We start from the raw sequence: 26,885 nt of genomic DNA on the forward strand, positions 1-26,885 counted from the left end.
AGTGCAAGAGCCTTGCAGATGAAGGCTCTTGTACATCTCCTCTGATCTTTGCCTCTGTCCTCTCTATACAGAGTTTTTACCTTGTTTTGAAGAGGCAGAGTATTCCTGCCCACTCATAGGGGAGGCACAGAAAGGAATACAACCGACTAAAGAAGTTGGAGAAGTAGCTAAGGACAGTTGAGAGCTTTAAAGGGAAAATACCTTTCCCTGGATGCAATAAAAGGAGAAAGGAACAGTAGTGAAAAATGGGGAAAAATAGGAAGGAATACTGGGGGGAACTACAGAAGTGCTGATGGTGCCTAAGAATACTCTGAATTCTGAGAGATCTTGGAGCAAACACTCCCTGGGCTCAAATTTGAGATTTTTCTGAATCTTAGCTAACCACTATTCATTGCTTAGGTGCTGGAGCCTGTCAGTGTGTCAATAAAATGAGGAGGTCTCTTGTCTTTAGGAAGCACTGAGCTACTGAGCTCATGGATCTACATTATCTCTTGTGGTCCACTTTGGGCCATCCCAGCCCAAATAATCATGTCTATGAGGTGCTGGGGAAAACAATTTTGATCAGTCTTGTTAACAGAATCCTCCCTTGACAGCACCTCTTCCTGCAAGTACTAACCCTGCTTTTCCAGATTTTGAGGAGAGTTTGACATTTTCTTCCTGTAGAGTTGAGTTGGAGGATGATCTGGACCATCCAACTGACTACAAAAAAAAAAAAAAGGAAAGAAAAAAAAAGTAAATTTGATTGGTGATTCACCAGTGCTGGACCACTGCTTTGCCCTCACCTTAGTGAGGGTTTAGTACCTAATCTCAGCTTCCTGGGAGATGAGTCTTAATCTTTGTCCACTTGAAATTTTCTAGAGGGAAATTATTTTTCTTTCCGGAACAGAAAGAGAAGGAGAAATATTTGAATTTCTGCAAAGATCAGAGTCAAAGCCCTCATGTTCATGCTTGTTTTCACTCCAATTGTTGTTTCTAAATGAGCATCAGGCACTTACTCCAGAGGAACAGGAAATCCCAGTTAGATGTCTCAAGCTCCTTTGCTGTCAGTTGCTGTTTCACCTATCTCTAGTCAATATTCTTATCTTTGTCTCAGGAAAAAGAACCATGGGGTTTTCCTGAGTTCTCATTCTTCTGTAACTCTTTGTACAGTGCTCTGAAATCTCCTGTCTGTTGCTGACTCCAGGTACTTGATTTGGCCCCTGCCTCTGAAATGCCATCCCCTCCTATGTGGTTTGTTTTATGTAGCCCTAGGTCACAGAAATCCAAAGGTGAAATCTGATATTTTTTAAAAAAGGTATAGCTCATTCTTTTATGAGACTGCTAATAATGTTCAGCTTTGACAGGGTTAAAAGGCAACATCCATTTCCCCATTATCTTGTTTAAAAAGTGCCTTTTTTAAAGTCCATATGGCGACTTCCTTTCGACCTGCTTTCCCATCCTCGTCTCTTTGTCAGGGCTGTCACTTATAAAGAATCACTTGACTTACAATAACAAGTTCAAAAGAAGACAGAATATAATCAGTTGATCCACGAAGAATTGAAATAAAGAACACCCCCACTGCTCCAGTTATCATTCCCATAGAGATAGTGATATTATTGATGTGATTGCTATGCTAATTTCTATAGAAAAAACTTGTATTTTGGAATTTGTTCAAAGAGAATTTCAGACACATCAAATTGGAAAATGCAGAGTGAATTCCTAAACTTTTTCGTATAGGCATGGGAATCTTTTTTTTTTTTTTTTTTTTTTTTTTTTTTTTTTTTTTTTAACGTTGAATAGCTCTGAACAACTATTTATAAACTTCACTTCAAATACCAATTGGAAAAATGTTGCTAATTTTTCAGTTATTAGATAAAGTTAATTCACTGTAGTTCTATTAAAAAAAAGTCCTATTGTACCTTTAGGGTTATTAATATCGCCCCCATAACCTGCAGAAGTGGGATTGGACCACAGACTCCAGAAACAGAGGCTAGGGATTATAAAAGATGTGCACATTTAAGTCCAGTGTTTAGGAAGAGCTAATTAATCTATACCCCTTCCTCTGCAATTCCATAGTCCCTCTGGGAATTGCCACAAACATAAACTTTTTTTTTTCTCATGGATTCCTATTTTAACTAGAAGGTTTCAGCTTGTGATGTTATGCTTTTTATGTAGTAAACTGATTTAAAATGTATGCCAGTCATCTTCAGGGAACTCATTTCAGTCAAGATGAAACTAGTCTTACCTGAATCAATGTTTTAAGTGTCCCTGTGGCTCGGCATTTTGAATAATCAATCTGTCTCCATCGCTTCTTAATCATGCGCATCACAGTCTTTTTTATTTGTCAACCCTTTCGGATCCTGGCTTTTTGTTATTAACATGCCCCTAATGTCACATGCAAGCCTTTTCTTTAAAACAAGCTGCTCATTGGTGTATTTTGATACTTTTTATTATTACTAAATCTTTTTTCCCATAATTACACCACAATCATTATATAATCCCATAACAAAGAGTCTATTGAGGCACCATGCTTTTGTCAACTATGGGACACAGAATCCATAATTGCATTATTCAGCTTCTCCCCCCCCCCCTTCTGCTTTGTAGAAACACAACCTATTTCACCAGTCACATTTGCACCTTGTTTGCTTGGTTATATATTATTTACTAAATCGTTGCCCTGCGGATAAACCGTGTAAAGTTGCTTTAAAAAAGTTATTTGTTTGATAATTAAGTCCTGAAAACCCATCGTTTAATGATTATTCCGAACCCATAAGGCAGAGAACCTCCATGACGTTTTTCTCTAAGTTTAATTACCGTATGCTAATTTCCTTGCCTACTACGTGATTAATTAAAATCATATTTTCATAATCATTTGGCACTAGTATTGTTTTAGAATTATCATGATCCCCTAAATAGAGTATGTAAATAAAGTCGGCTCTAATGGAAAGAATCAAAATGCAACGCTGAGGACCTTTATGTGTTTGTATGCATGCGATTGGCAACATAACTGGCTTATTTACATTAAATACGCCACAAGGTTACAGTGCAGATCAACGTCACTTTATCGCTGATTACTTCTCTTAAACGCCGGAGCGGTGACTGATGCTCCGGTCCCCCTGTCCGCCAAGGTTTCCCCGGGAGTTTTTTTTTTTTTAGGAGAAACAGACTTTGCATAGTTTCGGGAGCAGGTAAGAAGGGCGCTTTGTGGAGCCCGGCGCTGCCCCCGGGGGCTCGGCGGGCGCGGGCAGGGGCGCGGGGCGCGGGCGCGGGGGCTGCGCGGGCGCGGGGGCTGCGCGGGGCGCGGGCAGCGGCGCTGGCCGGGGGGCTGCGGAGCGGCGCGGGCTCCTCGGGGTGTTTACACGCGCTCAAGGTCACGACCAAGCTGCGCCGTGTTAAATGGTTTCTTAGTTGCTAGACAGGGAGAAAAAATGGACGATCACAGACCATTCTTTGTAGATTATTATATCAAGGGTTCAGCTTTTGGCTCATCAAAGCTAAATGCCGCAAGACCTATCTAGTTGCTGTGAATTATGCCAAGACGACAATGGAGTGCTTTTTTAATGGTACAATGCATTTCACCTACCAGATAGGGGGAGTCCACGCTGAGAGATGGGGATGTCTTGTGATGTTGGGTGATCAGTATCAATGAAGGGGGTTATTCTGAAAAGAGACAGATTAAAATAAAGCGCTCTTTGCTCGGGATGTGCTGGAAGCAGTTGGGAGGGCTACCCGGAGCGGGCGGCCGCGGCAGCCCCGCGCCGCACTTTTCCCCCTCCGCACAAGAAAATGATCAAGTCAATCATGTGGACATGCTTCATTATTCATTGAACACAATCTTTTACAACGCTCCGTTTACGTGCGGGAGTTTCTTCTACGCTTTGCTTTAAATTTTAAGGTAAGAAAGACAAAGGTAAAAAGGGGGTTTTTGAGGATCCGGGAGGCTCCCGTGAGCCATCAAAGAGGCTCCAAAGTCAGTCCGGAGTATGTTTTTGTTTTTTATTTCTTTTTAATCATGGCAATGGGGCCTGCGTTTTCCACCGTGATTAAAAAAATACAGTATAATTAAATATCCATAGCAGTGACGTTTGCAAGCAGGGCTGTCAGGGGAAAAGCAGAAAATAATGAAAGGAGCGGAGAAGCCATTGAATGGCGCTATAGAACTTAGCCTGAAGAAAACCCTACGTTTTTCCTCTTTCTCTCTCGTTTCTTTTAAAACCGTTACTTTACAAAAAAGGAGCGGGCGGGCGAGGCGAGGGGAGGCGAGTGCCGGCGGCGGCCGCGGAGCTGCCCGGGGGCCGCCCGCCGCCGGCCCCAGCCCGCACCGACCCTGCCCTTAACTTGCCCAGAAACTTTTTGTTTTAAAGGGTTGCTGCGGAGCAAACTTTGCTGAAGTGACTTTAAACGCGGGCCCCCCCCTTCCCTCCCTCCCTCCCCCGTTAGGATCCCGGCTAATCGTGGTGTAATTTGTAAACTCCCCCCCTCTTTTTTTTTTTTTTTTTTTTTTTTTTTTAATCAAAGTTAGCTGATGCATACCATGTGTCAAACTTGTGAGATTCAAGTGCCTAAGAGACCTGCCATTTTGTGCTCTAATCGACCTCTTATGAATAGGAGCCGTGCATAATGCTGCGAGGAGCGTTGTGACATTCAAGTAGGCACTAAATGTCAGGCCAGGTCTCAGCCCTTTCGGGGGGAGCGGAGCGCGCCCGGCGGCGCCGCGGGGAGCGGGGAGGCACCTGCCAGCCCGCCGCCGGGGCTTTTGTCAGCGCCCGGAGAAAGTAACAGGTTAAGGAGGAAACTTAAATGGCAATCCCCGGCGGGGAGGGGGGGGAGCATCACCTTCCCGGCGGCGCGCCGAGCGCGGAGGGCCGCGGGGGCGCCGCTGCCTGCGCGGGGCAGCGGCCTCGCTCTCCGGCGCGGGGCTGCGCGGCCGGGAGGCGGGGGGGCACCGGGCCGGCGGCGGGATTAGCGGGAGGGGGGGAGGAAGGAGAGATTCTTTGATGCTGTGTAGGAAAGAATCCAGATTTTAATGCGCCCATCTGTTGCAGTTTTGCAAATAATTAATATATATGTGTGTATGTGTGTGTGTGTATGTGAGAGAGACAGGGGTTGGGGGAGCGCTGCCGCCTGTGAACTTCAACGCAAAATAAAAGGTCGCGAAGATTTATGCTGTTTATCGGAGGGTCCGCGGCTCCCGCGGGGCGGCTCGCACGGGCTCCATCCGAAAAGTTAGTTGCCGGCGTGCCCCGGCGCGGTGCGGCGGGGCCGGGGGCGCGGTGCGGCCGCGGGTGCCGGCGCCCGGGGAGGGCTCCGGCCGCGCCTGCCTGCGCGGCGGGCATTGTTTCGGGGTGCGTGCGGCGGATGTGGCCGCGGCTGATACAGTGTCGAGGCGGGGACGTGATTTGTCAGAGATCCCCGCGTTCGCACTTGAGCCGCCGGCGGGCCGGGGAGCGGGCGCGGTGCGGGCGCGGCGCTCCGCGGGCGCGGGGCAGGGGCGGGCGCGGGGCGCGGCTGCCCGGCCGCCCGCGGCGGGAGCGCTCTGCGGGGCTGTGCATTCCCTCGCCCCCCGCCCCCCCGTGCAGTTTAAAATAAATCCAACAGGGGCCGTGTTTGCTGAGCTGATGTGCCCGGCTGATACAGATAGCGGCGGCGAGCCGCCCGCTTCTGTGGAAAAAGACTATTTTAAGTGTCATAATTAAGTTTAGGAGCCTTGTTTGGGCTCATTCACTGCTCGAAATAAAAAGGACTGGCTGCTTTTAGACCCTTTCTGAAGGGGTTGGCTAAGCGCCTCTGCACGTTCGCTCGGAGAAGAATGTTTTCTTTTCTAGTTTAATATTAGAAACTATATTTTTACTTGTTTAAACCGGATTTGATTTTTTGGAGGTTTTTTTTTCCTCTCCCCCCCTGCCCCCCATCGCTCAAATCTTTGTTCATTGTTCATTGACTGTGCAAGGCTCCTTAAATGTACGGAGAGAGGGGGGAGGCCCCCTCGGTGGTTTGATGTTGAAATAGTAAACCTGAATGAGGAGGGTGGCTGGAAAAGTGGACATTGCAGCTTTAATTAACTTCAAGATGCTTCAGCGAGGACCAGAGCGTAGTAGTGACGTTGCCTCATAAATCTGTCCAGTACAGTGCGTTGCATTGAACTATTACAGTATCACCATCATATTGAATATTCACTACCTATCCGGGAGCAGATTTGCATAATTGGATCTTTTTTAAATGAAACTTGTTTGCAAAAACCCAAACAAAACCAAAAAAACAAAAGCCCAAGTGAAAACCGCGGCGATCTGCATGGTTTTAAAGGGTTCAAACATATCCGAAAAGTAAGTGACCTGCATAAGTACATCAATAGGTTAAGTGCAAATAAGATGAGAAGTGCTTCTGAAAGCTGTACATTCCCTATGTGGTCTCTTGGGTTGTTTCTCAATAGCGAGATTTTTTTGTAGCCTCAGGGATTTTAGGTTTTCTGTCTGCTTTCATAACTTTTTCCCTCACAGTTGTTATACAAGGTGAGGCTTTTGTACCATGCCTGTGTACCTGTAGTGATGTTTTTAAAGGAAATAGATTAACAGTTTGTAATTTGTGCTGTTTGACTTGTATAATTATGGCTACTGTGGAAGGGAAATGTGTATTGCAGTTATATTTCTGGTCATCGAATAGATCATCACTAAATATGTCAGAATATTCAAAGATTGTTTGTGTATGTGTTTGTGTATGCTTAAAAATCGACTAAGTTACCTAAGCTGTTACTTCTTAAATCAGAGAGGCAACTGGCTTTTAATGTTTATGTACCCCCCCACCCCATTTGACGGAGGATGAAGGTAACTGACGTTATTAAAAATACCAGCAATTTTAAGAGTGATTTTGTAGCTTCTGTGTAAACCCCATCCCCTCCTAACCGAGTGGCTGGCTTGCAATATTGCAGTTTGGGATCGGGCAGGTTTAGAAGTATTTTGTGAAAGCAGATGCTGGTGTTTCGGATGCTGCGAGGGAAAGTTGTGGAGGGAATGCAGCTGAGAGCTGGAAGTTGCCTCGTGGGGAAGGGGAGCCGCCTTCGGTGGGGCGAGCCGGGCAGAAGTACAAAGTCTGCCTTCAGCCCCAGCCTTGCCCCGGCTCTCCCCCCTCGCCGAAGGCTGCTTTAGTTATGATGTCATTCTGATAGTGGAGAGCAAATGTCTCCTGATTCTACCATTAAACGCCTGGCTGATTTGCCTGATAATGATAGCCTTGACGTCCTGCTCCTTGACAAATGCAAGCCCTACGAGCCCTATGAATTAACTTTTTTCCCATAGCTGGGAGCCAGCTAGCTTTACGACTCATGAATGTAGCAGCACTTCTTTGACAGATTACTTTGAACCTCCTCAATTCTGCAACAAACCCCCTACTCTAAACAGCACTTCTGTTAGGCTGCTAGCAGACCCCTAGACAGTTTGGGCCTGATTTGCCAGGCTGCTGAGCATTCATCACTTCCACTGACTTCAGATGGACTTGTGGGTGCTCAGCAGCTTTGAAAATAAGGCCCTGTGTTCAGTCAACAGATGATGCATTTTTTTGGCTTGTTTGGTTTTTTTTTTTGTTATTGTTTTTTAAGTTAGACAGTTAAAGAGGGCTCTATGATTTCTAGTCATTATAAAAATATTTGTAAATAGCTTGAGTTGTTTGTCCTAGTCTGGTCTCGTTTACCCTTTCTGTTATCCTTTTTAAAAAAATTTTATTTTCAATTAATCTTCTAGTGAATGTTCTGTTAATATTCATAAGAAAAGGATCATAAATGAGTTGTTTAAAGTTTACATAATGTTGTAGAAGAAAAATGTTTCCAGTTTGGTACCAAGTGCTGAGAGATTCGATTGCTGTTTCAGAACGTGCACTAGAAGAGAATCTCGGTACAGTTGCTAAACCCTGCGACTGGGTGCACTTTCTCATGTCTGTTCTGCCTTCAGATTTTGCTCCTGACTCTGAATTTCTATCCCTGCAGGTAAATGAGATTTAATATGATGGGGGTTTTAAAGTGCCAGTGACTTAAACTTTGTTTTCATGTGCTGTTACGATGATGACAATTAACAACTGCAGATGTAAGAAAGGTCAGCCTCTCTGTTACTTTTGCAGGGAATGAGCATGAAGTATTTGCAGGCTAAAGCTGTGTTTCGCAAATGATTTCCTGAAGATACAAGTTGCTGTGGTGGAAACACTGTATTAAAACTCTTTTTGATAAATTGACTATGTCTTAATGGAAAAGAAGGAAAAAGAATCGTTCCACGGGCTTTTTGACTTTTGAACATATTTAAGCTCTAATACTCAGCAAGTTGTCTGGCACTGTCTTCACTGTAGACTTTTATATAATGAAGAGGCTGATTGTCATATTTTTGTCCATGCCAGAGGCCAATAACCCAACCCATTCATTATCAGAAGAGAGTAGCCTGTAAGTTGCAACATCAGTACCACTGTTTTGCTTGCAGCAATGAAGACAGTGCTGAGATCAGAAACTGTGATCTTCAGTACAGAAAGCTGACACATTAGGTTGTTTACCCACCATGGAGCCTTAGGTGACCAAAGAGATTTGCATTAGAACAGATGTAGAAAATCCACTAGTCCATTAAAATGGGCTGTGCTTATTCCCTGGGAAGCACAAGTTTCATCAAGTGTAGGGAAATCAGTAAGAAGTAATTTTTCCAAATGTTGATTTTTGCTTAAAGTTGACTTTGAATTGCACAGGTGTTTTTAGAGTGCCTCGACTAAAAAAAAAACAAAAACAAAAAACAAAAAAACCCACCATGATTTATATGAATTTTATGAAAATGGGAACTAAAGCCATATATGGATTTATTTTTATAGTTTGAGTGTAGACAAATAAAGAATTCTAATCTTCTGATTTAGTCTACTTTAATAAGATTGTAAGCAAATCTAAATTTTAATCTCTGAATTTCTCTCAGATGCCTGAGGAGATCTATATCTGCTCTTCAAAATGCTGAAAATAGTATGATCTTGAAAAACTATTTTTCTGTCCTCCCTTTCATACCTTGCATTTCCCTGAGTTGCAAGCAATTTGGATTCAGGGAAAGACAACAAAGATGAAAAAATAGAATACATACTCTTTCTTTTATAGAAACATGGATAAACTTATTTCTGGCAACTAGAGATGGAAATCCAAATTTCTCTAGTGAAGAAACTCCAGGCACAGATATTTGTGGAAGAGGAAAAAAAAGGACGAGCTACCGAAAGCAAATATGTAAAAGTAAAATAATTCTGATGCTTAACTGGCTGATCTCAGGGTTATTGTACAGCTGTGTGGTTCTAATTTCCAGTTGTGTGGCCGAATATGGAGTATGAACTTTCTCAGACCAAGCCACTGATCAGAATCTGCCCTTGGCTAGAGACAAGAGAAAACTGTAATGATCCGATAGACGTTTAATGTGAAATAACCGAGGAGCGTCTGTCTAAATCGGAGTGGATCACAGTAACTGCTATGACATTTTCACTCATATTGGCAGGTTAAGCAATGAAGCCAAGCACTGAGGAGAGATTTGAAGCATCTTTTCAGGGAAAGCAGAGACCCAGATCAGGAAAGAGGCAGGGGAATAGGATAGTGAAGGAGGATTTGGGTTGCCTCTGCCCAACTGCACCAAAGCTGTCACTAAATATGCTCCCAAATGTAGGATTCTCCCAGTATTTTGAATTTGGCACCTTTCCCTTAAATTTAAATTTGCTCTAATTTTCAGGTGCATCTTACTAGATAACCAGATGCATCAAAAAGGCAAAAGAATTATAGAGGAGTAATTATAATTAGCCTAGTTGTCTGTGTTTTTTAAAAATTGTAAGATGGGTCCTTGAAAGTATTTTGAAGTCACTGTTTTTTACAGTTCTTAATCTAAATACTCCATGTGAGATTGTTTTCTAAAGAGATGGGTTCATTGGGTCAAGTTGAACTGTATTAAAGACAAACAATTTTGTTATAATCTGACTGACTTTTAAACACAGATGAGGAAAACAGAACTAAAATAGCCACAGGAGCCTCAATATCTGATCTTTCCTCCATTGTGCATTGCAGTATTGGAGACTCACAGAACCAAAAGCAGAATTAGGTAATTTCTTACAAGTATTTGCCACATTATGAAAAAAGCAGCGCTGCCTATCCCAGTAGGACATTACCAGACAGATCTGCAGGTAGCAGTGCCTGAAAATACTGATGATGGCTTCATTCCCGTGGCATGGGGCAAGCAACAGAGCTTCTTTGAACCAGCAGCTCATTTTTCTTGCATTAATGTTGAACTGTCCAGTTGCAGGAATCTTGGGCTCCCAGAGGGAGTAAGTGCTTGCCAGGAGGGTGGAAGCTGGTGAAGATTAGGCAGGGGTTATCCCAAGTGGGTACCACAGTGCCAGCAAAAGGCTGCTTGGGAAAATTTGGCCCTGTCTGAGTTTTGTGAAGAGGAGAAGCGAGAAAGGGAAAGAAAAAGGAGAGTATGAGCTGACTTTCACTCCCAAGTGGGGTTCAGGGGAGGTTGGTGGCAGGGGCCACTATGGGACCACCTGTAGCCCCTACTCTGCCTTGGGACAACCTGGGATGTCCTGGGAGCGTTCCTGGTCATCAGCCTTAGGAGGGTGAGGGTGCTGTGGTGCAAAGGGGTACGTGGCTGTCCTGATTCTTCCCATTATGATAAGCTTATTTCAGCCTTTATGTGAATTTTGATATAGTTTCTTTACATTGCCTTTTCTTTTTTTTTTTTTTAATAAGTGCTGTTAGAAACTTTTCCTCCTTTTTTATGCCTTTGGGATATTCTGCCACAGTCACTGTGGTTCTTTGTGAGGAGGATGGGAGCCCTGTTGAGCTCATCAATGCTACAAAGGGGTTGCTATCAAGTACCACAGTCTACTCGGTCACAACAGGGCTATGTGTTGTGCTTCCTTCATAGTCCTGGCCCCTGCTGATCTGGAAATTAGCCCTGGTAACCCTGTCACAGCACTGTGTTTGGTTGCCAGCCTGGCATTAAATTTATTTTTCTAAATGATGGCATGCAGTATTAATGTTGTTTTATTTCACTCCCATAAGCTGGCCTCCATAGATTTTGCAAACATTGTTACCATCAATCTCGTCACCGGAATACCAATGGTAGATACAGATAGATGTAGATGGGTCTCTTTAATCAAAAATTTAGAGAAACATGGGTAAATAGGAAATTCAGGCAGAATAACTTCATGCTAAGTACACATGGAATTAATTATCAGCAAGGGGAGGATAAATGAGTTTGAGGGAAGCCTAGGTTTGTTTCTTGAGAGAGCATGTGAGGGCTTGGGTGAAGAAAGCAAGGAGGTGTAAAGTCAGGTTTCTATTAACAAACACTGACATGGTGGGCTGGATGCTTATCTCCTAACATTTCTTTTGATAGCTTTGTATGGATCAGCTACATATAATTTTCATGTGTGTTTACTAACACTTGTTACCTAGATCTTGTTTCGTCAGGGGTCCACTGAAATCTTAAAACATAGGATAGGATAGTGCAGCATTTTACTTTTGGAAACAGTTTTACTCAAGGGAACAATGTGACAGTGAAGTGTTGATGAAGTGAATTAGGGAGAAACCTTTTGTTCTCTGGCATTAGTTTTTAATTGACAGGAGAAGTAGAAACTGACTTCTACTCTAGTGGCCAAGGATTTTCAATAGGTGTGCCCTAGTTCAATCATATAAAAATATAATATCATATTTTGAAAAAAACACATATACATGTTCTTTTCTTTTTTTGCTATTTTATTTTTATTTTTTAAAATACTCTTATTTCTCTAAGGTTTGCATGAACACTGTCATGGGTTCCAGTCTATTGAATGTTGAGGTCTGACTCAATGTTGGAAAGCAGCACTACTTTTGAAATTGCTGCTTCAAGTAACTTTTACCTTCATTTTGTGGGAATACATCCTGCATTTTCAGGAAAATTATCAATCTCTCTTCTCAGAGGAAAGTGCATAAAGTTTAACAAAATTTTAATTGATTTTGATGTGATTTCTAGGATCCAATTTTCCTTTTGTTATTTCAGTCTGGGTATGACTGAGTCAGTGGATAAATCCTTTCCTTAGATGGTGAAACTCATGTGGTTCTTAATTTCACTGTAAGTACAATGTGCAGCTCCACTGTTTCCTGATCAAACTTTTTTCCTTTCATCATTTCACGTACAAAAATGAATCCAACTTTTTGAGTTGAAAAAAAATGCAAAGATTATAGGCAACCCAAAACTGAATTGTGCAATAAAATGACTATTTATTACCTTTTCAAAGTAACTGCTCTTCATTGATTCATTGAGATTTTGCCATAGGAGTATCATTCCTCCTAGGGGTAATAAAATACCTAGTAGAAGTTAACCCAGTATCATTATTAGTACCATTACACAGACTGAGCAACCTCCACTGCTCTAACTACTCCCTCCTTTGGATTTTACCATAAAATGCCTCTTAAAATAGCTCAGCTATTTTGAAATAGTCTTTACTGTTTTAAAGATCAAACGTTCAAGCATCTTTCCTTTTTTTTTCACTTGAACACACAAAGCTATATGCCTGTGCCTGCATAAATGGACATGCTTTGAGATAAATGAGCAATAGGAAACCCAAAACAACTTCTGGACTAGAATTTCAATCTTTTGTTTGTTTGGTAGTATCTTTGGCATGCTAGGGGCTTTCCAAATATAGGAGTACAGTTTCTAGCCAGAACTAGCTGCCATTTTCTTATTGCAGTTGAAAAATACCAGTTCATTAGTTTGCATCAACATGCTGCATCTTTGAAGGATTTCTCAGGTCCACAATTGAATTTCTGCTCGAAATGAAAGAGTTGCATCTCTGCACTTCATTATGAACTGGTGATTATGGAATGCACCTGGGTCACTGGAGAGCCGGATTCAGATCGTTCCTCTCTATCTGATTTAAGTCAGCTTTTTCAAATCAAGTTTCTCACATCCCAGGTGAGTGCTTGAAAAACACACTTTGGCTCTTCTTTTTAAGTTCCTGCTTCAGGCTATTCCAATTTGAATAATCATTTAATTATTCAGAGGGTCAGAAGAGAACCGACTCTTGGCTTGGGCACTTCAGTGTGATGTGAGAGACTGAACCCAACTGGTCTCTGTTGCAGAGTCTTGCAGCCTGCACTCCTGAGCATGACATGGTGAGATCAGTCTCATATTCTTACCGTTGTCTTGCTGGCTTTTCCTTTTGAAAAATTGCAAAAAGTATCAGGTTAGTCCCAGAGGAGACCAAAAGGAAATTCTAAAATCTTCAAAGTATTTGTGATATGGAAAAATTCTTTCTTGCAAAGTTTACAATTCAACTATTATAAAAGTCAGTTGCCGATGGAGTGCATCTTTATAATCCAAAAATTTTCAACTCAAAATGGAGTTTTATGGCCATTATTTTTGTTGTGTGTTTGAACCCAATATTCTTATGTGCCCCTGAGAACTGAGAGAGTAGCTCTAGGAGGTGTGATGGGTGAAACATTAACCCTTTCTCCTGGTACTGCCTTGGACCTTGTGCAGCACAGAACTTGCTGTGGACGGCTCTCTGGGAGTACTGGGAGGAGGAAAGAAATGCTGTGTAAATGCCAACAAATGCCTGAGAGGTGCAATGGATACTGCACTTGTTCCTTCTCTCGGGAGGAACCTCCTCTGAGGTGGAGAAGATCTATGAAACTGGCAGATTTCTCTGTCAGGATCTCTTAAAAAGCAGAGAAGAAATGTCTTAATCTGTAGAAGGGGAATCCACAAAAGGAGGAAATCCTTCTTTTCTTAGAGCTAGAAATACTCATTTTGATAGCTTCTGTTTCCTCTGTCTTTCATTCTTAACTTGTCTGGCAGCACAACTCTGGCAGAATCCATGCTGTATTGGTTGGTTCCCCTCCTGGCTGCTCTGCAACAGTGATGGATGGGAGCCAAGGGAATAAATATAGCTCTGAGTTCCAGTAGTAACCCCCTGCCACACTTCTCCACAGAAACTGGGAGGTCACAGGGGGAGAGGGAATGGGCAGGCTCAGGTCTGACTTCAGCAGAGAGGGTGTTTCTGTGCTCCCTGAGGAAGGGGAAAGGTGCTGCAGAAGCCCACTTCTGCCTTTGTTTCCATGCAGAACTGAAGGGATCTGTAGATCTATTTTAAAAGCATTACCATTGGCTGCACAGTTTCCATGTGAGTTTATTAAATGTGGACATTTTTTACATGTAAAAATAACTTCACCATTTTGTTATTTCCTTTTACGTATTTCACTTTGGTTGGAAAAATGAAATCAATCTAGTCAGCTTTTCATCAGTTTCTCTTTGGCTGTCATGCAGTTGCACAATGCTGCAGTGCTTGGCTAGCAAAAATGTTTACAACGAAAAATTGTTTTCAATGGGATTAAAAAAAGAACCATGGAAACATTTTTATTGGTCTTCAATTTTTGTGTGATTTGGATTTTTACAAGACCTAAACTACATCTATAGTGTGGCTCTAATCTGATTTTAAGATTGTACTCTATTTTTATATATATTTGCAAGGTACAGGCAAGATACTGCTATTATCCTCTGTCACAAAGTACAAAAAATTCTAGCCTGAATATTTCTTTGCAGCTGTTTCAAAGTCCTTAGAAATCATGAGCACCTTGTGGTTGACTCAGGAGTTTGGGGTCACACTTTCCACCTGTGTGTAAATACCTGTTGTAAGTTGGTTTAAGCAGTCTTCATCATTTAGAGCTGCTCTGAGTTGATTTCTGATCTATTAATGCTGTGAGATTGCTACAGCTGAGGTGAATCTGGGGATATGCCTGCCTTAAATACCTTTATTGCTGCTGGCACCTATAGAAATCTCACATATGGAGAATATATAAAGTCAGATCCTTAGAAGGTTAACTGTAATAAAACCCAAAGAGTGAAATATTGGCTGACAGCTACCCTTTCCATCAAAACTCTTAAATTCTTTTTAAAAAGGTGCTTGTGATGAGTGTTGAGTTAGTTTGAATTTTAATTTATTTTGCTTTACAGTTAAAAGGCTCTTCTAGATGGCCTGAATTTGTGGCTATTGCTGACTGCTTTATGAATATGTGGACTGGGGCAGTCTGGGGAGGCACTGCACTTCTCCAGGGGCTGCTGCCACTAAAATCAGAGAGGAATTACCCAGGCACCCAGAGCTGCTGCTTATGTGCCTTTCTACCTCCATCCAGTGTCCCTCAGCAGCCACCATGAACCTGCCATGTGAATGAGGAACGGGGCCCCTTGGGTCCCTTTGACAAGGGAAAGCCTTTCTCTTAGAGAAACATGAGTTTCACAGGGCCCAAGCTTGCAGATAAAAACTCTTCCAGTGTTTTTATGATCAACATTCACCACTGAATTCACTAATTGAAGACCTAATGAATGTTGTAATGATCAGGTCTGTTATTGTCACTGATTCAGTAGCTTGTTTTCAGGTGTGAGCTGGCTGAGTCAAATTTAGTTTTCTCTCTTTTAAGTGAAATCACCATCACACAAGCGAAGAAAAAAAGTCACCACAACCCCCCCTGCTCTATAAATATAATATATCACAGCCTCTTTCAAACACCAACTGTTGATTGGCTACTACCCATGTCATGATACTAAATCATTGACTTCAGACTATTAACCTTTTGCTTACTGAATACAACTTCTGCAGTGAACTCACATCCACCATCTAGTTAGACAGAACTTGCATTTGATGAGAAAACTGTCGTGGAAAGAAACAGATTAACATGCAGACTTTTTCTGTGATATTGGGAAAGGTATTGAAATTTACAATTTACAAATAAAACCAGCTGGATTTGAAAATGGTTTACATGTGTATAATCAGTAATGTAACACAACTTTCATTCTCTGCTCCGTAGCTGGTATAAAGATCTAAAAGTAGATTTGATGCCTCTGTAAAAATAGTCTGACTAGTCCATGTTCTTCAATTGAAACTTATGACACTTATTCACATACCTTTTTTAGAAGAAAACATCTCTTTTTAGAATATATTGATGTTTTTAACCATATGAGGGCTATTTTTATGGGTATGTTTTGCTTTGATGAGGTTTTCTGTTGTGGGATCAGGTTTTTGAAGATGTCCTTCATGTGTTTAAGTCAAATAAAATGCTACCTATAGGATTCAAAAAACCTTCTCTTTTTTATGTTTCTTCTTTATTAATATAGATTTACAAATAAGGCTTCAGAAAATTTTTATTGTTGCTTGTTGTTATGACACATCATATATCTTTTGCTAATTTGGCATTCTTTTATTGGTTTCAATTTATATTGTAGAGCAAATGTTTTGTCGTTTAAAAAATAACATGGCACAATTTCATAATTTCTGATTTAATAATGAAAATACCCTTGAAGACCCCATCACTTTTTTTCTTCCTTTAAGATGCCAATAATCTCTGCACCTTTCTCTCTGAGGGTGGTGGTGGAGCTGAGCACAACAGAGCAAACCAAAGATAAGTGAAGGAGGAGCACTGGCTTTCAGCACACTTCCAGCTCTGTGTGCAGGCAGCATCTCTTGGATCAAGGATTTTGGGTTAGCCACAATGCTAGGGAAGCATGACAGGAGAAGCAGGGCTTGCAGATAGAGGGAGAAGTGTTGCACTTGTTGTTTCATACTGGATTTGAAGACAACTTTTCCTCATTTGGGTAATTTCTTCCAATGTGAAATTGAAAATTTCAAATTAGAAATTTTGAACAATAAAAGGAGGGGCAAGGAAGTGTCTTGAACACTTTCTATGGTCTATTCAGATGTGTATGTATTTTTTTTTCCCACAGAATTATCCAGAAAGCATCTGTGAAAAATGGAAGTTCTCCTTGTTAAACTGAAATTTCTGCCAGGCTTGGAAGTCATTTGTACCTTGTTCTGGGTCCAAGGCTCTTCCCATGTGCACCTGCTGAGTGTAAAATTTAGTACTGTCCAGTTTCTTCCATTTAGGATTTGCCCTCCCTTAAGATCAGTATTTAGTAGTAGGGCAGCTTTTATATGTTGAATCAGGATCATTTACTCCTATAGAAATAAGAGAGTTTAACAGCAATGTACAATCAATATGCAAAAGCCTACTAAGATAATTTGTATTCAAATGTGAACAACATTAATTCTAAACAATCTTAAGCCCTTATTTTGTCCAATGATTGCTGGACATCCAAGTCAAGAGGGCTCTTCTAACTTATTAGTTTATTATCAACAATATTGTCAACACTTAAGCTCTTCAATTAGGTAGCCCAGTTAGCTATTAGGGCTTGCTGTACTCTGATTAAAGTCCATACTGAAACACTTGCCTTAGCACAGGTACCCCATCCTTCTGTGAGCAGGTGTATGTGGAGTTTGCAAAGTGTACAAGGAGAATGTAAATTATAATTATGAATAGTAATTTAGTGTTTTATAAGATGCTTATAACTGCATGATATGAAGACACCTATAAAAGGTATAAATACACTTTGAGGAAGTGATAAAACAAGAGAAAGAATACTGTAGAATGGTCACTTCTTTGTATTATATTCAAGAGTTTTTTTCCCTTGGTTTACATACTTAATTTTTCTCAGGAAGGCTGTATGTTAACAAAATTTTCTGTAGCCTATAGGAATTCTTTAGTTTGTGGGGAAGATTGTACGTACCTTCAGCTGTGAATAATTTGTGGATATAATTTATTTAATGAGCTTTCTTTCAGATTTTATAAACAAGATGTTCACATATGTGTAGGGAGTGTCAGTTAAAGCTGTTCAGTGCCAAACCTTACAGGTACAATGCTATGGATCCTCCTGTACTGCTTCAGCTGATCTCATACTGAGCATTTCTGGAATAGCATTCGGTCCTTAGTGTGGAAGCAGTTGTATTGCAACGTGTTTTGGTTGTTTGGCTAATACTGGGTCTCAGGTGCTAAAGCATTTCTGTGCTGAATTGGGTCTTCTGCAGTTAGTAAAAGTCAAAGTAGTGAAAAATCCTGGACACTATTCAGTTAGTTTATGAGTTAGGTGTTACAGTGTTTTGAAAACCTAGAATAAGCCATATTACCTTTTGTTTTTTAAAACTTTATCCCTGTGGTTCCCATCAGTAATCTGTGATTTCAAAAAATCATGTGTGGTCTCATAATTGTTTTTTAAATTGGCTGGAATTCCTTTAAAAATGTGGTTCAAAGGAAGAGTTGCTTTTCATACTTTAGAATAGCTGCAGTCTTGAATTACATTTAGAAAAAGATGTATTAAATATAAATAAATACATTGTTCATGTAGATGTTAATTAAGCTCACATCACAGAACTGTGCTTTTTTGTGAAGAGTAGAAAAATTCTTCTCATTTTCTTGTTCTTTCCACCAAGGCTTGTCTGGCATCATTCCAGCACACCTTCCCACAGCAGGATGGCTTCAGACACCCCGGGGGACAGGGCTGTTCCCCTTGCCCATGGCACTCATGGCTCTGAAGCTGCTGGGTCTCTGCAGCAGGTCCTGCCAGGGTGGCCTGGCTGAGCCCTTGCCAGCTGTAGATGAGGAAGTGTGGAAGGCAGGGGACTTGGAAGGGGTTTTATACCACCACACAAAGGTGATGAAGGCAGGAATAGATGTGGGGAGTGGCCAGGACAGGCAGGAGCTGGAGTGCCACTGCTCATTCCCATGTCAGGGATGTAGGGGCTGCAGACCACAGGAGCTCCAACTTGGAGGCACAACTGAGGAAGAGGAAGATGAAGAAAGAATAAGAGAAGTATTTTATTGTGTTCCAGGATAATGCCATCCTCTGTGTGCTCAGATCAGAGCAACCCACAGCCATATAAAATAGCTCTTACACTCACACAGGTTGTTCCGTTGAACTAATATTTGCTATTTTAATTTTCTTTGCAGACCTTGATATCAAAGGCAGTGCTCTTTCCCTTCTTATTGAAACTCCTGGTAAAATAAGAGATCTGTTCCAAATATTGAAGAATTAAACTTAACAGAATGAAAAATTAACATGCTAAATATCATAAGTAATGATATAAACAAGGTGCTATGTCATTTTGCTTGCTGAAGACTGAGCCCTCTTTTGTCCAAAACCAGATTATGTTCTTCATCTCTCTAATGGAACTATTAGAAAAATCATATTGGAAGCCAGGACCTTATTTGTGATGCTCCTTCTCCTTTGGGGCTGATATTGAAGCACAGGCACAGTATAAAACTTCAGAAAGAAGGCAAATATGTGATAGTTTTAGCCCAGGATTAGCAGCTAGGACTCTTGAGTGTCATCTGAACATTGATTATTTGTCAGATAATGCAATTACATTTAATGGAGGGCACTGCTCAGGAGTTGCAGAGTTTAACTAGCACGTTAGGGTTTTATGCACTGTACCATGTTCACAGGCACAGTGGAAGCATGAGTGACATTTGACACTGGCTTGTGGTGGTACTTCTCCAAAGCAGCTGCATGTCACAACCCTGGGAAACCCACAGCATGCCTGTCCTGCTCCCCGTGCTACCAAGTCTTGTTTATGCTGTCCCTGAGAGGCGGAGGCTGCCCGAGAGAGCGGTGCTGGAGGATGCTGTCACACGTTGTGTGCCTGTCAGGGAGCTGACACACTCGCTGCTGACTGTGACATGTCCCTTGCAGGAAACCATGCAGTGCTGCTGCAGCTTGGGGCACAGCACAGGTGAGGCAGCAATTGCAGTCTGTTTTCCTCTGTGTGCCAGACCCGCCAAGAGGCATGAGAGTTGGAGCAGGCTTTCAGGGTTTCTGCACTCCTATTAAAAGAAGAAGAAAAGAATGATGTCCCTAAGATGGCTGGAAATAAAACAGAGAAGAATCCTGTCCCTGTCCTCACATGAACCCTGATAATAACAGGGAGGACTCCACCATCTCCTTATTGCAGTGCATAAGGAGTGATTAAGTAAAATTCTTGCTTCTGTTTTCCTTATTGGCCTTATAGTCCAAGAATAAATTTTGGCTCTGTTGAATAATGGGGACTTTTACTACTGAGTTCACTGGAACCAGGATTTTCTCTTTGAAATAATTGTCAGCTTTTTCTCTCCCATGGACAGTGTGCCGATTTGTGTTCCTGAGTTGTTCCAGTGATCCTGAGAAAAACTCTCCCCACTCAAAAAGCCTAAGGCTGGTAGGTTGACATGTGGTTTTCTTCAGTGGCAACACCTGTGATCTTCTCTGACCCAGAAAGTACCCCTGAATTTGAGGTTATCAGGCAAGCCCTAGGACATCCTCTAATGCTGTTCTAGGCAGACCTGCTGTCAGCTCTGGCTTGGCCATAGCTGGATTTGAGTAGAGTCCCTCAGGTTGTCACCTGCAGACAGAAGAGCTCCTGACTCTTCACAGTAGCAGTCAGAGAAGCCTTGCTGTCCAAAGGCTCTGTATCACAGTGGAAATGCTCCATCACACAGAAATGAAAACATGATTAAGTATCTGAGCTTGGTATATTCATGACAAGCCAGGATTTAGCTCAAGCCTTCAAGTATCAAAGAGATGGCCTTGACTTCAGTGACACTGAAGTCTCCAAAAACTGCATTTGCATGTTCCATGCTGGAAGGGGCTTCTGAAACTATGACACAGTTTCCATGGCCAAGAGTTAAGGTGTTCCAAGAATAGCTGCCTTAGATGGGGAATCAACACCTTTTATCAGAACTTTTATGTAAACAAACACACCCAAACCCTGAGGAGTTCAGGTAAGGCTGAGCTTCCAAAACTGTCCTAAGAGTTTCAGCTGGAATTACAGAGAGGGCTCCAGATGGTAACTGTGTTTTTAGTCTGAGCAATCCTAGTTTGACTGTTTCTGATTGTACAAGCAGCAGTAACAGATTTCAGTAGAAACCAAAAGGGAGAGATGAAAGTCCTAACACAGCTTCTCTCCCACATGCCCCAGAAATCCCTGACTCTCTCTTGTCCCATCTGTACAACTGAGAATTTTTCTCTTTTAATGGGAAATTAAACAGCACAATCAACCTAAAGAACTGAAGTCTACAAAATGTAGATGGCTATTTGTGTGTTTAAGTTCTGAGAGAATTTTGGTAATTATGTGCATGGTTTTGAAATCCTGAGGATGTCCAGCAGTGGCAAAGCATGTGGATGAGCAACTGCTGTGGTGCATGCAGATAATTCATATTTTCATAGGGCTTGATAGTCAGCATGGGAGTAATCTCAGACTTGGCTAATGAAAGTGGCTGCACCTGGGTGAGATCCTGCTGGAAGCTTTTCTCTGTCAAAGATACTTATGTGTGGGTGCTTCCTACTTTATCAACCTCGTCCCTTCCTTGGGCCCTTAGGCTCAGTTGCATTAAGGAACTGAAACACTTGAGATCATCACTGTTTTGGCAAAAGCTGGCTCTGCATAAATGTGAATGTCTCTGAAGGCTGCTCTTGCATGCAAAGTTATTTGGTTATTTGAAAATGTTTTTTAATCTAGTAGCTGAATCATTGCCTTGTAAGCTGTAGTTTAAGTTCTGTGTAGGTTTTATTGATAATAGCATGGCTTTACATTTTTCTTCTCTGCTCTGCCTACATTCAGCTGGTGGCTTCCATATTGACAGATAAGCTGGATGTTGATCCTGTGATCGTTGCCCCTTGGTGGAAAGATTCTAAAATCAGTGAGACCTGATGGAACACCAGGCACCCTGTACAAATGAAAATGTGCCGTCCTCAGCTGTCAGTGCAGTTTGCAGAGAAATGAGCACATGACAGCAATTTGAATGTTGAACCTTCTTTAATTCAACACATCATTTGGTTTCAAAATAGTTAAGTAAATTGTATTTAAATAATTGTAAACATTCCAAATAGTCATCCAAAACAAATTGTACTTTGCATAATCGTAACTTAGGAACAAAATATTGAAATATAAATCAAGGAAGAGTGAAAAAAATAGGTAAACAAAGAAAGTACATTTAAATTTGTTCATATACTTATCCTTTCTAGATATTTGACGGTTTTTTATTGTGGTTATTTAAGGTAATGTGTAAAATTTCAGACTAGTGTGGGTTAAAAATACTTAATATCTTTTTATTACTCTATTCCTTTGAATATTTTTTTCTGAAACTTGAAAGCTGTGTGCAGTATGACTTTTGCAGTGCAAAAGGCTTTTCATTCCATAAAGAGCCTAGAAATTCATTATGTGATCAGTTATATAAATAGGCTTATTGTTTAGAATGTGTCTAAAATGAAGCCTGTCCTGTAGCCATTTTTTTCCCTCTTATTAAATTTTTAAAGACACATATTTCAAACCCAAACAAACCAGTTCCAAAGGGTTTAATTTTCTTCTGTTTCTCCCAAATTGTACAGTATGTTCTAACAATTTAGGCTCCAGTTTGGCTAGTGGGGAGTCTTTCATTATAAAGCATGCTGTAGCAAAACATGTATTTTTTGTTAAGAAATAGTGAATGATATAAGAATTGTAAAGGACATCTACAGCATAATGACACTTATATGTTTTTCAAAGGAAAATGCAAACAATAGTTAGAAGAAAGTAAAATCAATAAAAGGACATTGTATGAATATATCTGGTCCATTAGTTACAGCGAAATCTATTCTGTTCAATCTGAAATCACATTCAGCTTATGAGGTGGATAAATAAAAATGTTAGGTCCCAGTTATGTAGTTCTTTCTCCTTTTGAGCTTAATGGCAACTTTGGATGAAATGGGACATCAGGATTAAAGCCCAAGTTAATCATTGTGCAGCACAATTTTCATCACCCTTGCTTCCAGATAGGTTATTTCCACCAAGTAAAATCATTGAGGACTGTTTTCATTGTATGTTTAGCTACAGTTCCTGTGTTACAGAGGGAAAAAAAAAAAGGTCAGGAGTAGAGTATTCTTCAGCTATGAAATGGAAATGCACGTGCACCTGTTCAGTTTAATACCTGAAGGAATCTGCTTGAAGTTTGCTTATTTAACTTCAGTCCTTCCTTCCTCCTGTTGAAACCATTGTGATGTTTGGATAGAAAGATGAGAAGTTGCAGGTCTGCTGCTCCCCCAAACCTTGCAATTTACTAGGGACAACTGATTTCCTCAATAGGATTTCTGATCCCCCTGTGCCAATTGTTGGCTGATTAAGGTCAATGATAGCACTTATTCAGTACTTTTATCGACTTGGATCATGTGATAGAAGCGATTGATTTAAGCACAGGATTGCTAATTTTCTATTGTAGCCATTTCTTCAACAGAGCCAGGTTTTACATTATCAGGAGTTATTTATTCTGTATTTAAAAGCAATCCATTTTTTCCCCTTACAGGTAGGAGTGCCATTGCATGCATTCAGAATTACATATTTCACTTGTGGGAGATGTTTTTGCCAATGTCGGATGTACCCTTTGTTTCCAGAGATCTTTGGATAGGCTGGGATTTCAAATAGCAGATAATAACATGCAGTGTGTATTATTGATGTTGTCTTAATTGTCTTATTGACAACTCACTTGCACTTGAAGAGGCATACTAATATCAGACATTTTATGATATTGCATATATTGTCATGACTGGAAGCCATAGCTACAAAATGATTTTAAAAGCATGCAAATATTACTCATTAAAACATGTAGAATTTTAAAAATGCATATTTGGGTCCACATTCAGCATCAACACTGTTTGGTTTTTTTAATCCAGGCTCTCTCTTTCCTTTACTAGTCCTTAATTAAGCTACTCATCGATATTTAGCATGGAATTGGCTCCAAAGCAAAGTGCCATGTGCCACTACCATTACCTGAAAAAAAAAAGCTTATAGGAATAGCAAATTATAATGCCTGCAAGATACAAGAAGATGGTCATATAAAGGGAAAATACAAGTTATTTGCTTCTCCAGTGGCAAGAGGGGATGTTGAAAAGAGCATATATTGCATGAAGCTTAAAATTACAAAAATCTAGTTATAAGTATACTAATTGTGGCTACTAATTTGCTTTTGGTGAAGTAGGTTCATTAAGATGTTGGAATACTTTAGTTACTGCTGGTCTCCTCAAAGACCTATGAATTAACTTGTGACATTTTTAAAATTTAAAATCAATAAAAATAAAGCTACAGTATGTATCAGCATCAGCTGACAGATGTAGACAAGTATTAAGGAAAATCTCTTGCTGAGAATGAATTGTAGCCTGAAATATTCTATGTATTAATGATTCAAGCATATTTTAGATTTCTCCTTTAGAAAACCTCCAGACTGGACATCTGGGTCTCTTAATGTGTCTGTCAGGGTGAAAGGACCAGTTGCTGACGTTACTTCTGGCAACAGAGTCTTCTGGGTGCTGGTTTCCTTTGTTGCTCATGAGGACTCCATCAGGGGCTGTTAATTTCCAGTCCTGTTTGGAACATGAACCTCTGTATTCCTGTATTGCTGTGAAACATGCATAGGCAGAATTTAATGTAAACTCTGCATGTCCTTTCCACCCCAGACTTTTCTGCCTCGTGTTATTGTAGTGGATTTGCTCTAGAATATTCAATGGAAGGAGATGAGTTTTCAGGTTGGCTTACTCCTCTTAGTGTAAAAATCTTTTGTCATGGAGTAACTTGAGCTTCTATCTATCTCTATTCACTGATACCTTGCCATTTTTTCCTTCAGATTTTTTTTTCTCCTGTAATACTGAAGTGATTATGAAGAAATACAAATGAATCCTACAAAATACTTTTAAAAATCAGCAACTGTCATTGTTTGCACCTGTCTTCTAGTTCCCTTCAGCATGTATTGCATTACTTTTGCAATTAATCTCTGTCATGCATCTTGAGGCCAAAGAACTTGGAATTCTCTTTTCTAAATGGGCCTCTGTGATCAGGTGTTTCATTAAGGATCTTAGTGACCTTCTAAGTTTTTGCCACATTTATACCACTTCAATTTCACCTCAATAAATCAGAGGAAAGTCTAACTCTTGGTATTTCTGTAAGTGGGCAAATTAAGAAATTTTATATCATATGTAAATTTATAGCATTGAATTGTTTTTATGTGCTGGAGTGCCCTTTTAGATAAATAATATAGATCTGGGGGCAAATTCTGTCTGGTGGAATTGATAACTGATAAAATCTGGCTCTAAAGTATCTGAATCCAAAGGTTTTATCATTGATCTCTAGGTTCTTGTACCATGCTTTCTTTCCACCCGCACCTTTTTCTTTTTCTTTTTCTTTTTTTTTTTTCCACAGAGGGAAAAGAGAAGTTGCAGGGGGAACAGGGAATGACAAAGGTTCCCTAAAAGCCCTAGTGGCACACTTCTGGGTGCACAGCATCCACAGAAGTAGTTTCCAGTAGGCAGTGGTGATGAACAGCTCAGAAGTGACCTCTGCATAGTGTTACCCTGCGTTGTGAGCGTGTGGATTGGCTCTGTCTGAGGATCTTGTGCTTGATTTCTAAAATAGATCAAGTAGTGTATGCCTGGAGCAAAAGGTGTCCATCTGTGAAATATGAGCTTGAATGACCATAATATCATGAAAAAAATGGATGACACCTGAAAATTAAATTTGTTGATAAAGCGCTGGACAGAACTTCATTCTTAATTCTCTTTCTAACTTTGTGTGACCTTGAAAAATTCACTGGGAGGTGATTTTTACAGGTGCTGGAGGCCTCTTGATACAAATGAATCTTGGGGTTGCAACTGGGGCACTAATCGCCTCTGAAGCTCAGACAGTGCTTGCATATCTGTCTGCCAAGTGGGTAAAAGGATTTTTGCAGCCTTTAAGAAATATTATGATATTATTGATGAAAAGTATATGAACATGCTTTCATTTTAATAATTTGCTTGGAAAAATGAAGAGGATCTGGGCTTTTTGAAAGAGTGTAGATGGAGAAAAGCCTTCTTATATATTTGCAGGGAGGTAACTCTGGCAGGCATGAAGGAAATGCCCTTGCAGAAGGCCAGTGGCCCTCCTTGCCCTTCTGCCTGGTGCTGGCAGTGAGAGGTGCTGGTTATGGAGGCCAAGTGGGCCCGGGTGCTTTGGGTGGTCCATTTTCCTCACAAAATCCTGATACCCACTGTTATTATGGTGATGTTGGAGGGTACACCCTAACCCTCACTGTAGTAGAGACTAGAAATCTGTCCAGTCTGCAGTTTGTGTGTTGCCCCAACTTCTGTGGCAGTGTGGTCCCAGGCTTACTGATGTTTATGAAAATAAATATTTTCATCTATTCCATGGAGAAGCTACTCTACCTCCTTTATAATTTTATTTGACCTTTCTGATACCTCTGACTCTGCTCCATGCTTTCACAGGACAAGGCCAGAGTGGCCCACAATGTGCTGGACACGGGTGCACCAAAGCTTCCTGCTGTGGCAGAAGGGTGCTGCCCATCCTGCTCTTAATGCCCTCCTAAATAAATGCTTAAGGCTGTGTTTACTCTGTGTGATACTGATCTAATGATTCCAGAGGACTGTCAATTGCAAGATCACTTTCTGTGCTTACATGCCATTCCCAAATTCAGTGTTATTGTACGGGGCTGTTTAGATTGCTTTCCCCAGATGTTAAACCTTCACATTTTTATGTGTTGATATTCATCTTCCACATATTTGCTCACTTGCTCTGGTTGGGCTGAAGCACAAATTCCTCACCCCAAATTTACCCTCCAGCCACAGCCCTTGAACAGAATGGCTCAGTCAGTGATTGCCCCTATACAAAAGCAGCTTTTCTTGACCCTTTGAGAAGTTGTTTGAGTTTCAGCCATGCATGTCACAGAAACCATCATCTTTGATAGTGTTCCCCACAGGATTTTCATATCTGCATTTGAAAATACTCCTGGTCTCTGGTTAACAAACATGGCTTTGGAAAAACTGGCAGTATGATGGCAAGCTTAACTCTTCACCTGTATGGATTAGCCATGGAAAGCAACTTTCCAGCTGGTTGTATTTCTAGAGAGATACACTTGAGGTTTCCCATGTGGATGGTTTGATGGAAGAGGTCCCTGGTAAAATTGTTCAGCCAAGAGGTCAGTTTTCAACTACTGTGATATCTTTTTTCTTACCTATTTTTTTAAAATAGAAGGGAAAAGAGGAGTGTAAATTCATAGTATCATC

At 40.9% G+C, this 26,885-nt stretch overlaps 1 protein-coding gene across 25 annotated transcripts in view; it reads left to right on the plus strand.

The window, feature by feature from the left end:
- Positions 1–1,795: 1,795 nt before the first annotated feature.
- Positions 1,796–26,885, plus strand: part of ZNF536 (zinc finger protein 536) — a 345,246-nt gene continuing 320,156 nt past the window's right edge. For 11 of the 25 annotated variants that reach the window (XM_072934369.1, XM_041718492.2, XM_072934375.1 and 8 more), the window contains exon 1: positions 3,265–3,874. The gene's annotated coding sequence lies outside the window, so the exon portion shown is untranslated. Of the gene's footprint in view, positions 3,168–3,263; positions 3,875–4,516; positions 4,762–4,876; positions 6,303–26,885 lie in introns of those variants that run through there. The other 14 variants (XM_030282099.4, XM_072934376.1, XM_072934372.1 and 11 more) reach the window with 4 other exon arrangements.

The sequence above is a fragment of the Taeniopygia guttata genome, chromosome 11 (assembly GCF_048771995.1).
Source record: "Taeniopygia guttata chromosome 11, bTaeGut7.mat, whole genome shotgun sequence".
Lineage (NCBI taxonomy): Eukaryota > Metazoa > Chordata > Aves > Passeriformes > Estrildidae > Taeniopygia > Taeniopygia guttata.